Source organism: Aulostomus chinensis, chromosome 1 (genome assembly GCF_037954235.1).
Source record: "Aulostomus chinensis isolate RoL2024-O1b breed Wild chromosome 1, RoL_Achi_v1.0, whole genome shotgun sequence".
NCBI lineage: Eukaryota > Metazoa > Chordata > Actinopteri > Syngnathiformes > Aulostomidae > Aulostomus > Aulostomus chinensis.
In genome coordinates, this window is record NC_141320.1 from 39,533,986 (window position 1) to 39,545,672 (window position 11,687).

Sequence of the window (11,687 nt, forward strand, 5' to 3'; positions counted from 1 at the left end):
GAGTCACGGTGACCTCTGTTGTGCGCTGAAGAGCGAATTGGTCAAAAAATAATGATACTTGATAATTATGAATATAATTATCAATTAATAAATAAATTAATAATTAATATTAATATTAATTATTCGGGGCACCACCCTGATGAGTTCAGGGAAACTAACATACGACCAAACTTGTAACAGTTACCAGTCTCTAACAGAGTTTATCTACTAACAGTCAATATTCTGTAACATTAACGACCAAGGGACAGCTCTGATGTTGGAGGATGAGATCAAAGCACTGCTATTGCTGAGACACGTGACCACAAGTTGGTACACAAAAGACACTACGACTCCTCTCTTATAATAAAAATATATTTATTAACACAGTGCATCAATCAATCAGCAACACGTTGGTACAACTGTTATCTAACCAAAAGACACAAGTGATAATATGTGTGTGTGTGTGTGTGTGTGTGTGTAAACGTGTGAGTGACGGAGTAAGGAAGGGGAAGGGGGGGAGTCTGGTTGCCTAGCAACCACGTCGCGTCGCAGCGAGGCTAACAGCTAGGCTAGTTAGCTGAGGCCAGCTAGCTGCTAGTTAGCACCGTGGAGGTAGAACTTATGGAATGTTAATAACTCAGCGTAGCGCTTAGCAAGAGAGAGAGAGAGAGAGAGAGAGAGAGAGAGAGAGAGAGAGAGAGAGAGAGAAAGAGAGAGAGGACAAAGGTAAACCCAAAAATGTGTGTGTTAACACACTTGTGCAGTATTAATAACCGGTAACACCTTCTTGAGAGGTCACGGTTATTAATAAATAACATCAATAAATAACGTATAATTCTATGTAATTTCTGCTAATTACAGGACTTCGTCACATAAACAGAACATTCACAAACATCATACAACACACTAAGCTATTTCTCTGCCCAGAAAATGCCTCGTTAAGGGAATCCTTACTTGACCCGGTGGAGCGGTAAGGGATTCGATTTCCATGTTCCGGAGCGCGGTTTGGCTCGACTCGGAGGGCAGCAGAGCGGCGGCGGGGCAGCCTGCAGGGTCAGCTGGAGTTACTGGTGGGAAGGATGAAGAAGCTGGGATGAGCTTTCTTTCACCAGGGACCAGTTCACGTGGATTGCGTGGCTCGACGGTGGCTTCTCTGGACGCTGTGACAGGAGGCAGAGAGGTGTCCTTGTGGAGTCTCTGTCATCACTGCACTGCCCACTTGAGGTCCAAGTGGAGAACAGGAGAGGTTGAAGACCACTGGAGAGGTTGAACCTTCTGAAGACGCTGAAAACCACCAAAGAGAAGAAAACCACAGAAGAGAAAGAATCTTCTCCGCACTGAATTTTTTATGTGTGAGACAGATGATGTCACTTCTCGTGGGATGGTACTGGCTCTCAGCCAATAGCATTTTGACAGGCAACTTCCGGTCAGACTGACTCACAGGTTCTTGGAGGGTGGGGGCCGTGGCCAGAATCATCACCCCTTTTTACAACCCTTTGTTCAAGAACATGTGGGCACTTGAATTCAGGCTTTGAAAAGGGGTGTTCGGCCTCACAGGCCGAAAGCCTTTCTTCAGCTGGACTAACTGCCACATCTCTGAATTAATCTCTTGGTCTGGTTGAGTTGGGAAAAGAGTTGCTTAAAACCTCAAAATGATGCTACAGTGATGTAGTGAGAGTTGCTACAAACCTAATAAATGATGCTACAGTGATGTAGTGAGAGTTGCTTAAAACCTCAAAATGATGGTCCACAGCAGCCCAGCCTGGAGGGAATTCAGCTGGAAGTTAAGAGTAAGATATTTTAAAACTCCTTTGATAATAGCTAGTTACGACAGCAACTGTTCCCCCCTGTGCTGGAGAGGTTGTGGCATAACAGGGGACTTTTCCCACATCTTCTGGGACTGTCCTAAATTGGTAAAATTCTGGGAAGAGGTGAAACGACAAATAAGTGAGATTTTAAAAATAAATAGACCATTTGAACCACAGCAACTGACTTTGGGTACAGCATCAATAATTGATTTAGGGAAAAAACAGGTGTTTTTGCTAAGGGTTCTTCTGTTAATTGCACATAAAATGATCACAGTAAATTGGCTCAAACACCACCCACCCACCCTGGACCAGTGGTACCAAAGGCTTAAGGATGTAAACTGCATGGAACGCATAACAGCAACCCTACGACTTCAGACTGACTTATATCTTGAAAAATGGGCACCCGTTATAATGTATTTGGAGAGATGAGAATATTGTCTCTATTTAACTGGGCTGGATGGTATTTTTATTCCTTGTTTTATTTTATGTTATTTTATTTTATTTTTCTCCCTCTTACTATTGTGGACATAATTAGACCTGCAAAGAATATTGTGTATTGAGTACCTTGTCATAGGGTTTTGGAATGATGTGTGTGACTCTGTCAAGGAACCTGTTCTAATAAATGTTCCAAAAAAAAAAAAAATGATGGTCCATTGATGTAGTAAGAGTTGCTACTAACCTAAGAAATGATGCTAAAGTGATGTAATGATAGTTGCTAATAACCTAAGAAATGATGCTACAGTGATGTGGTGAGAGTTGCTACTCACCTCAAAATGATGCTAAAGTGATGTAATGAGAGTTGCAAAAAACCCAAGAAATTATGCTAAAGTGATGTAATGAGAGTTGCTACTAACCTAGGAAATGGTGCTACAGTGATGTGGTGAGAGTTGCAACGAACCTAAGAAATGATGCTAAAGTGATGTAATGATAGTTGCTACTAACCTAGGAAATGGTGCTACAGAGATGTAGTGAGAGTTGCTACTAACCTCAAAATGATGCTGACAGTGACGTAATGACAGTTGCAACAAACCTAATAAATGATGCTACAGTGATGTAATGAGAGTTGCTACAAACCTAATAAATTATGCGAAAGTGATGTAATGAGAGTTGGTACTAACCTAAGAAATGATGCTGACAGTAATGTGGTGAGTTGCTTAAAACCTCAAAATGATGCGACAGTGATGTAGTGAGAGCTGCGACTAACCTCAAAATGGTGCTACAGTGATGTAGTGAGAGTTGCTTAAAACCTCAAAATGATGCGACAGTGATGTAGTGAGAGCTGCGACTAACCTAAGAAATGATGCTACAGTGATATAGTGAGAGTTGATACGAATCTCAAAATGATGCTACACTGATGTGGTGAGAGTTGCTATGATGCTCAAAATGATGCTGACAGTAATCTAGTGAGAGTTGCTTAAAAACTAAAATTGATGCTACAGTGATGTAATGAGAGTTGCTAAAAACCTAATAAATTATGCGAAAGTAATGTAATGAGAGTTGGTACTAACCTAAGAAATGATGCTAAAGTGATATAGGGAGAGTTGCTACAAATCTCAAAATGATGCTACCCTGATGTGGTGAGAGTTGCTACTCACCTAAGAAATGATGCGAAAGTGATGTCGTGAGAGTTGCAACAAACCGCAAAATGATGCTACAGTGATGTAATGAGGGTTGTTATTTACCTAAGAAATGATGCTACAGTGATGTAGTGAGAGTTGCTACGAATCAGAAAATGATGCTAAAGTGATGTAATGAGATTTGCTACAAACCTAAGAAATGATGCTACAGTAATGTCGTGAGAGTTGCGACTATCCTCAAAATGATGCGACAATGATGTATTGAAAGTTGCTACGATCCTCAAAATGATGCAACATTGATGTGGTGAGAGTTGCTACTAACCTAAGAAATTGTACTGACAGTGTTGTGGTGAGAGTTGATACTAATTTCAAAATTCATGCTAAAGTGGTGTAGTGAGAGTTGCTACGAACCGCAAAATGATGCTCCAGTAATGTCGTGAGAGTTGCGACTATCCTCAAAATGATGCGACAGTGATGTAATGAGAGTTGCTACAAACGTAAGAAATGATGCTACAGTAATGTAATGAGAGTTGCTACAAATGTCCAAATGATGCTAGAGTGATGTGGTGAGAGTTGATAGTAATTTCAAAATCATGCTAAAGTGATGTAATGAGAGTTGCTACTTACCAATGAAATGATGAGACAGTGATGTGGTGAGAGTTGCTACGAACCTCAAAATGATGCTACAGTGATGTAATGAGAGTTGCTACTTACCAAAGAAATGATGCTACAGTGATGTGGTGAGAGTTGCTACGAACCTCAAAATTATGCTACAGTGATGTGATGAGAGTTCCTATGAATCTCAAAATGATGCTACAGTAATGTCGCGAGAGTTACGACTATCCTCAAAATGATGCGACAGTGATGTAGTGAGAGTTGCTACGGTCCTCAAAATGAGGTGGCAATGATGTAGTGAGAGTTGATACTAATCTCAAAATGATGCTGACAGTGATGTAGTGAGAGTTGATAATAATATAAAAATGATGCTGACAGTGATGTGGTGAGAGTTGATAGTAATTTCAAAATCATGCTAAAGTGATGTAATGAGAGTTGCTAATTACCTATGAAATGATGAGACAGTGATGTGGTGAGAGTTGCTACGAACCTCAAAATGATGCTACAGTGATGTAATGAGAGTTGCTACTTACCAAAGAAATTATGCTACAGTGATGTGGTGAGAGTTGCTACGAACCTCAAAATTATGCTACAGTGATGTGATGAGAGTTCCTACGAATCTCAAAATGATGCTACAGTAATGTCGCGAGAGTTACGACTATCCTCAAAATGATGCGACAGTGATGTAGTGAGAGTTGCTACGGTCCTCAAAATGAGGTGGCAATGATGTAGTGAGAGTTGATACTAATCTCAAAATGATGCTGACAGTGATGTAGTGAGAGTTGATATTAATTTTAAAATAATGCTAAAGCGGTGTAATGAGAGTTGCTACTTCCCTAAGAAATAATGCTACAGTGATGTAATGAGGGTTGCTATTTACCTAAGAAATGATGCTACAGTGATGTAGGCAGAGTTGCTACGATGCTCAAATTGATGCTTCCAGTAATGTAGTGAGAGTTGCTAAAAACCTCAAAATGATGCTAGAGTGAAGTCATGGGAGTTGCTACCAACCTAAGAAATGATGCTACAGTGATGAAATGAGAGTTGCTACAAATGTCAAAATGATGCGACAGTGATGTAGTGAGAGTTGATACGAATCTCAAAATGATGCTGACAGTGATGTGGTGAGAGTTGATAGTAATTTCAAAATCAAGCTAAAGTGATGTCATGAGAGTTGCTACATACCTAAGAAATGATGCTACAGTGATGTGGTGAGAGTTGCTACATACCTAATAATTGATGCGACAGTGATGTGGTGAGAGTTGCTACGAACCTCAAAATGATGCTACAGTAATGTCATGAGAGTTGCTACGATCCTCAAAATTATGCTAAAGTGATGTAATGAGAGTTGCGACAAACTTAAGAAGTGATGCAACAGTGATGTGGTGAGAGTTGCTACGAACCTCAAAATGATGCTTCAGTGATGTAATGACAGTTGCTACGAATCTCAAAATGATGAGACAGTGATGTCGCGAGAGTTGCGACTATCCTCAAAATGATGCGACAGTGATGTAGTGAGAGTTGCAACGATTCTCAAAATGATGCGACAGTGATGTAGTGAGAGTTGATACTAATCTCAAAATGATGCTGACAGTGATGTGGTGAGAGTTGCGACTATCCTCAAAATGATGCGACAGTGATGTAGTGAGATTTGCAACGATTCTCAAAATGATGCTACAGTGATGTAGTGAGAGTTGATACTAATCTCAAAATGATGCTGGAGTGATGTAATGAGATTTGCTACAAACCTAAGAAGTGATGCCACAGTGATGTGGTGAGAGTTGCTACGATCCTCAAAATGATGCTACAGTAATGTAATGAGAGTTGCAACGAATCACAAAATGATGCTAGAGTGATGTAATGCGATTTGCTACTAACCTAAGAAATTATGCTACAGTGATGTGATGAGAGTTGCTACAAATGTCAAAATGATGCGACAGTGATCGAGTGAGAGTTGCTACGATCCTCAAAATGATGCTACAATGATGTGGTGAGAGTTGCTACGAATCAGAAAAAGATGCTAGAGTGATGTCATGAGATTTCCTACAAACCAAAGAAATGATGCTACAGTGATGTGGTGAGAGTTGATCGTAATTTCAAAATCATGCTAAAGTGATGTAATGAGAGTTGCTACTTACCTAAGAAATGATGCTACAGTGATGTCGTGAGAGTTGATACGAATCTCAAAATGAAGCTGACAGTGATGTGGTGAGAGTTGCAAATATCCTCAAAATGATGCGACAGTGATGTAGTGAGAGTTGCTACGATCCTCAAAATGATGCTAAAGTGATGTAATGAGAGTTGCGACAAACCTAAGAAGTGATGCTACAGTGATGTGGTGAGAGTTGATACTAATTTCAAAATAATGCTAAAGTGGTGTAGTGAGAGTTGCTACGAACCGCAAAATGATGCTACAGTGATGTAATGAGAGTTGATACTTACCTAAGAAATGATGCGACAGTAATGTGGTGAGAGTTGTTACACACCTCAAAATGATGCTACAGTGATGTAATGAGAGTTGCTAGGAATCTCAAAATGATGCTCCAGTAATGTCGTGAGAGTTGCGACTATCCTCAAAATGATGCGACAGTGATGTAATGAGAGTTGCTACGAACCTCAAAATGATGCTACAGTGATGTAATGAGAGTTGCTAAAAACCTAAGAAATGATGCTACAGTGATGTGGTGAGAGTTGATCGTAATTTCAAAATCATGCTAAAGTGATGTACAGAGAGTTGCTACAAACCTAAGTGATGCTACAGTGATGTGGTGAGAGTTGATAGTAATTTCAAAATATTGCTAAAGCGGTTGAATGAGAGTTGCTACTTCCCTAAAAAATGATGCTACAGTGATGTAGTGAGGTTTGCTACGAACCGCAAAATGATGCTACAGTGATGTAATGAGAGTTGCTACGAATCTCAAAATGATGCTAGAGTGATGTAATGAGATTTGCTACAAACCTAAGAAATGATTCTACAGGGATGTAATGAGAGTTGCTACAAATGTCCAAATGATGCTAGAGTGATGTAATGAGAGTTGCGACAAACCTCAGAAATGATGCTAAAAGTCATGTGCTGAGAGTTGATAGTAATTTCAAAATCATGCTAAAGTGATGTAATGAGAGTTGCTACTTACCTAAGAAATGATGCTACAGTCATGTGCTGAGAGTTGCTACGAACCTCAAAATGATGCAACAGTGATGTAATGAGAGTTGCTACTTACTGAAGAAATGATGCTACAGTGATGTGGTGAGAGTTGCTAAGAACCTCAAAATGATGCTACAGTGATGTAATGAGAGTTCCTACGAATCTCAAAAATTATGCTACATTAATGTCGCGAGAGTTGCGACTATCCTCAAAATGATGCTACAGTGATGTAGTGAGAGTTGACACTAATATCAAAATGATGCTGACAGTGATGTGGTGAGAGTTGCTACGAACCTCAAACTGATGCTACAGTGATGTCATGGGAGTTGCTACTAACCTAAGAAATGATGCTACAGTGATATCATGAGAGTTGCTCCAAATGTCAAAATGATGCGACAGTGATGTAGTGAGAGTTACTACGATCCTCAAAATGATGCTACAGTGATGTGGTGAGAGTTGATCGTAATTTCAAAATCACGCTAAAGTGATGTGGTGAGAGTTGCTACGAACCTCAAAATTATGCTACAGTGATGTGATGAGAGTTCCTACGAATCTCAAAATGATGCTACAGTAATGTCGCGAGAGTTACGACTATCCTCAAAATGATGTGACAGTGATGTAGTGAGAGTTGCTACGGTCCTCAAAATGAGGTGGCAATGATGTAGTGAGAGTTGATACAAATCTCAAAATGATGCTGACAGTGATGTAGTGAGAGTTGATAATAATTTTAAAATTATGCTCAAGCGGTGTAATGAGAGTTGCTACTTCCCTAAGAAATAATGCTACAGTGATGTAGTGAGGTTTGCTACGAACCGCAAAATGATGCTACAGTGATGTAATGAGGGTTGCTATTTACCTAGGAAATGATGCTACAGTGATGTGGTGAGAGTTGTTACGAACCGCAAAATGATGCTACAGTGATGTAATGAGAGTTGTTACTTACCTAAGAAGTGATGCTCCAGTAATGTCATGAGAGTTGCGACAATCCTCAAAATTATGCGACAGTGATGTAATGAGAGTTGCTACAAATGTCCAAATGATGCTCAAGTGATGTAATGAGAGGTGCTACAAACCTAAGAAATGATGCTACAGGGATGTAATGAGAGTTGCTACAAATGTCCAAATGATACTAGAGTGATGTAATGAGAGTTGCGACAAACGTAAGAAATGATGCTACAGTCATGTGCTGAGAGTTGATAGTAATTTATAAAATCATGCTAAAGTGATGTAATGAGAGTTGCTACTTACCTAAGAAATGATGCTACAGTGATGTAGTGAGAGTTGCTACGAACCGCAAAATGATGCCACAGTGATGTAATGAGGGTTGCTATTTACCGAAGAAATGATGCTGCAGTGATGTGGTGAGAGTTGCTACGAACCTAAGAAATGATGCTACAGTAATGTTAGAGTTGCGACTAACGTAAGAAATGATGCGACAGTGATGCAGTGAGAGTTGCGACTAACCGAAGAAATGATGCGACAGTGATGTAGTGAGAGTTGCTACGATACTCGAAATGATGCTAAAGTGATGTAATGAGAGTTGCGACAAACCTAAGAAATGATGCTACAGTGATGTGGTGAGAGTTGATACTAATTTCAAATTCATGCTAAAGTGGTGTAGTGAGAGTTGCTACGAACCGCAAAATGATGCTCCAGTAATGTCGTGAGAGTTGCGACTATCCTCAAAATGATGCGACAGTGATGTAATGAGAGTTGCTACAAATGTCCAAATGATACTAAAGTGATGTAATGAGAGAGGCTACAAACCTAAGAAATGATGCTACAGTGATGTAATGAGAGTTGCTACAAATGTCCAAATGATGCTAGAGTGATGTGGTGAGAGTTGATAGTAATTTCAAAATCATGCTAAAGTGATGTAATGAGAGTTGCTACTTACCTATGAAATGAGACAGTGATGTGGTGAGAGTTGCTACGAACCTCAAAATGATGCTAAAGTAATGTCGTGAGAGTTGCTACTATCCTCGAAATGATGCAACAGTGATGTAGTGAGAGTTGCTACGAACTTCGAAATGATGCTACAGTGATGTAATGAGGGTTGCTATTTACCTAAGAAATGATGCTACAGTGATGTGGTGAGAGTTGCTACGAACCTAAAAATGATGCTACAGTGATGTGGTGAGAGTTGCTACGAACCTCAAAATGATACTACAGTGATGTAATGAGGGTTGCTATTTACCTAAGAAATGATGCTACAGTGATGTGGTGAGAGTTGCTACGAACCTCAAAATGATGCTACAGTGATGTGGTGAGAGTTGCTACGAATCTCAAAATGATGCGACAGTGATGTAGTGAGAGTTGCGACGAACCTAAGAAGTGATGCTACAGTGATGTAATGAGAGTTGCTACTAATCTCAAAATGATGCTACAGTAATGTCGTGAGAGTTGCTACGAATCTCAAAATGATGCGAAAGTGATGTAGTGAGAGTTGCTACAAACCTAAGAAGTGATGCTACAGTGATGTGGTGAGAGTTGCTACGAACCTCAAAATGATGCTACAGTGATGTGGTGAGAGTTGCTATGAATCTCAAAATGATGCGACAGTGATGTAGTGAGAGTTGCGACGAACCAAAGAAGTGATGCAACAGTGATGTAATGAGAGTTGCTACTCATCTCAAAATCATGCAACAGTAATTTCGTGAGAGTTGCTACGAATCTCAAAATGATGCTAAAGTGATGTAATGAGAGTTGCTACAAACCTAAGAAGTGATGCTACAGTGATGTGGTGAGAGTTGATAGTAATTTCAAAATAATGCTAAAGCGGTGTAATGAGAGTTGCTACAAACCTAAGAAATGATGCTACAGTGATGTGGTGAGAGTTGCTACGAACCTCAAAATGATGCGACAGTGATGTCGGGAGAGTTGCTACGATCCTCAAAATGATGCTAAAGTGATGTAATGAGAGTTGCGACTAACCTAAGAAGTGATGCTACAGTGATGTAGTGAGAGTTGATAGTAATTTCAAAATAATGCTAAAGCGGTGTAATGAGAGTTGCTACTTCCCTAAGAAATGATGCGACAGTGATGTAGTGAGAGTTGCTACGAACCTCAAAATGATGGTACAGTGATGTAATGAGGGTTGCTATTTACCTAAGAAATGATGCCACAGTGATGTGGTGAGAGTTGCTACGAACCTCAAAATGATGCTACAGTGATGTGGTGAGAGTTGCTACGAATCTCAAAATGATGCGACAGTGATGTAGTGAGAGTTGCTACGAACCTAAGAAGTGATGCTACAGTGATGTAATGAGAGTTGCTACTAATCTCAAAATCATGCTACAGTAATGTCGTGAGAGTTGCTACGAATCTCAAAATGATGCTAAAGTGATGTTATGAGAGTTGCTACAAACCTAAGAAGTGATGCTACAGTGATGTGGTGAGAGTTGATAGTAATTTCAAAATAATGCTAAAGCGGTGTAATGAGAGTTGCTACTTCCCTAAGAAATGATGCTACAATGATGTAGTGAGAGTTTCTACGAACCTCAAAATGATGCTACAGTGATGTAATGAGGGTTGCTATTTACCTAAGAAATGATGCTACAGTGATGTGGTGAGAGTTGCTATTTACCTAAGAAATGATGCTACAGTGATGTGGTGAGAGTTGCTACGAACCTCAAAATGATGCTACAGTGATGTGGTGAGAGTTGCTATTTACCTAAGAAATGATGCTACAGTGATGTGGTGAGAGTTGATCGTAATTTCAAAATCACGCTAAAGTGATGCAATGAGAGTTGCTACTTTCCTAAAAAATGATGCTACAGTGATGTGGTAGTGAGTTGCTACAATCCTCAAAACGATTCTAAAGTGATGTAATGAGAGTTGCTACAAACCTAAGAAATGATGCTACAGTGATGTGGTGAGAGTTGCTACGAACCTTAAAATGATGCGACAGTGATGTCGTGAGAGTTGCTACGATCCTCAAAATGATGCTAAAGTGATGTAATGAGAGTTGCGACAAACCTAAGAAGTGATGCTACAGTGATGTAGTGAGAGTTGATAGTAATTTCAAAATAATGCTAAAGCGGTGTAATGAGAGTTGCTACTTCCCTAAGAAATGATGCGACAGTGATGTAGTGAGAGTTGCTACGAACCTCAAAATGATGGTACAGTGATGTAATGAGGGTTGCTATTTACCCAAGAAATGATGCCACAGTGATGTGGTGAGAGTTGCTACGAACCTCAAAATGATGCTACAGTGATGTGGTGAGAGTTGCTACGAATCTCAAAATGATGCGACAGTGATGTAGTGAGAGTTGCTACGAACCTAAGAAGTGATGCTACAGTGATGTAATGAGAGTTGCTACTAATCTCAAAATCATGCTACAGTAATGTCGTGAGAGTTGCTACGAATCTCAAAATGATGCTAAAGTGATGTTATGAGAGTTGCTAAAAACCTAAGAAGTGATGCTACAGTGATGTGGTGAGAGTTGATAGTAATTTCAAAATAATGCTAAAGCGGTGTAATGAGAGTTGCTACTTCCCGAAAAGAAATGACTCGACAGTGATGTAGTGAGAGTTGCTACGAACCTCAAAATGATGCTACAG

General features: G+C 39.8%; 1 long non-coding RNA gene across 3 annotated transcripts; it reads right to left on the reverse strand.

Moving 5' to 3' along the window:
• Positions 1-648: 648 nt before the first annotated feature.
• On the reverse strand, positions 649-6,557 carry LOC147271616 (uncharacterized). Of its 3 annotated transcripts, none has more exons than XR_015115720.1 (3): positions 6,422-6,557; positions 6,118-6,260; positions 649-5,979 (listed from the first exon to the last, which is right to left on the reverse strand). It is a non-coding gene; the product is annotated as an uncharacterized LOC147271616 (long non-coding RNA). The 3 variants fall into 3 exon arrangements; XR_015115702.1 differs by having other exon boundaries at positions 649-6,022; XR_015115709.1 differs by having other exon boundaries at positions 649-1,593; positions 1,713-6,260.
• Between the last annotated feature and the right edge of the window lie 5,130 nt (positions 6,558-11,687).